The 2,115-nt window shown below is 37.8% G+C and overlaps 1 long non-coding RNA gene across 1 annotated transcript; it reads right to left on the bottom strand.

The window, feature by feature from the left end:
- Window positions 1-282: 282 nt before the first annotated feature.
- Window positions 283-1,126, bottom strand: LOC146975281 (uncharacterized). Its single transcript, XR_015037431.1, has 3 exons — window positions 1,061-1,126; window positions 858-944; window positions 283-452 (listed from the first exon to the last, which is right to left on the bottom strand). It is a non-coding gene; the product is annotated as an uncharacterized LOC146975281 (long non-coding RNA).
- Window positions 1,127-2,115: the final 989 nt, after the last annotated feature.

The following is a 2,115-nucleotide window of genomic DNA, read 5'->3' as shown; positions in this document are numbered from 1 at the left end:
TATTAATTGAAGTTAGGATATTCTGAATTAGGTGAGATACAAAATTGAATTTAATTTATTTGGGATATGTGTCTCAGGGTTTAGCCCCTTGCAGTTGGGCACAGGAGGTCCTAAATATTTTTTCCACATTCCTGTGGGAAGCTTCTGAAAGTTTTCTACCAACACAAAAGAAAACATAATTACACACTGACCACTAATTCTAAAAGCCGATCATGGAATAAGTTTAGTATTTGAGAATACCAACCGAATGACAGCAGGGTCATTGCAGAGGTAACACAAAGGATAACCAACAGCCTCTTTCTCTATGAGGCACTGGAGGTTGTATGGTCTTGACTCTTTCCAGCGCTCTGAGGCTTTCTGCTGACGGAAAGACCAGGATGATGCTGAGCTTCTTTGAGGCTCATCAGAATGACATGATGCCAAAATAGCAGAGAGCCTCTCCATATTTTTTTCTGTAAAGAAAATATAAACTTGAGTAAGCCGGTGCATATTCTCATTTGTCCAGGTCATAGCATTTCAAAGGAGGTTAAATCGAAAGCAACTGGACTTAGTTATTTGTCTAGGAAGACGTTTCACCTCTCATCCAAGAGGCTTCATCAGTTCATGTACGCAACTGACTAAATAAACTTGAGTTATAAAAGATGATTTAGATAACAACCATTACAACAATTAATCAACAGATAGCATACACATATTTTCATCACCATGGAACTGGCTATAATCATTAGTGTTCTTTATCTATGTAATACATTGTCTTTACAGCGTAAGGTTTGTTTCAATGTCTATCTTAAATTCAATTATACATGGAGATTTGAAGATAACATTTAAAGTTAAATTCATTCATAACTGTGATTTACCAAATTTTGCCAGAGGACTTGCTGAGGGGAAAGTGGGCAGATCTCCCACACTGGATGACAGGGAGCAGTCAGGTGGAGGCTGTGCACCTGTAAATAAGCACATAGAAGAGTAAGAAAGAAATACTTGGTTATGTAATTAACTGCAATGCCACTGAAAAAATTGTTATCTACTTTTCGATACAACAACAATTTACACAAACAACCTGTAGCTGAGGCGCTGGGTCGCCCACCACGCCTTCCCCTGGGCTTGCCTTGTCCTTGCCTTGTCCTCTTAGACTTTGATGTCCGTTTCCTCATCTGAGCTGCTTCCTATGAGTTGATAAAAGTCTTGTCAAACTGATGTGGTTAAAGGTACCTAAGCAAAAACTGATGACAAATCAAAGCAAACCCCAACATCTACTGAATCAAGCGATTTATCCACTATCCCACCGTTACCATAATGTCGCCATCTGTAGTTAAGGACATTGGAAAACCTGCTCTCCAATGCTTTGCATTACATATTTCACTAATGCACTACAGTCATGAACAGTCTGCCTGTGGCCTCAATTTATTCATCTGTTTACTGAATCCATAGCTCTAAGAGCAGATATTATTCACTACTGATACAGAGTCAGCATCGTCTGGGCCTTTTTCATCATTTCTAAACGCCACAGAGCATGCTTGGATGTTAAATACTCAACTGCATTGTTTAATAAAACAGTAAAAAAAAAAAATCTTCTGCACTCATATTTCTACACACATTCAGTAAGGGATATAATTTGTATGGTCAAGTAAAGAATGATGTAAACACTAACCCTGGCTTCAGCAAGAATCTGATCATGCTTCAGTTCAACAGCCATGCGTCTCCCCTCTTTGTATTTGGGATTCTGGGGGTCAACGGTATCTGTCCATTGCAATACAGACAAACAAATAAACAAACAAACCAATACAGACAAACAGGCTGACTAACAAACAGTTACACAGATAGATAGATAGATAGATAGATAGATAGATAGATAGATAGATAGATAGATAGATAGATAGATAGATAGATAGATAGATAGATAGATAGATAGATAGATAGATAGATAGAGAAACAGACAGACAGACAGACAGACAGACAGACAGACAGATAGACAGATAGATAGATAGATAGATAGATAGATAGAGAAACAGACAGACAGACAGACAGATAGATAGATAGATAAACAGACAGACAGACAGACAGACAGACAGATAGATAGATAGATAGATAGATAGATAGATAGATAGATAGATA

The sequence above is a fragment of the Trachurus japonicus genome, chromosome 13, assembly GCF_045865225.1.
Source record: "Trachurus japonicus isolate A0001 chromosome 13, Traja_1.0".
Taxonomy (NCBI): Eukaryota; Metazoa; Chordata; class Actinopteri; order Carangiformes; family Carangidae; genus Trachurus; species Trachurus japonicus.
This window is presented reverse-complemented; position numbering and strand designations above follow the sequence as displayed.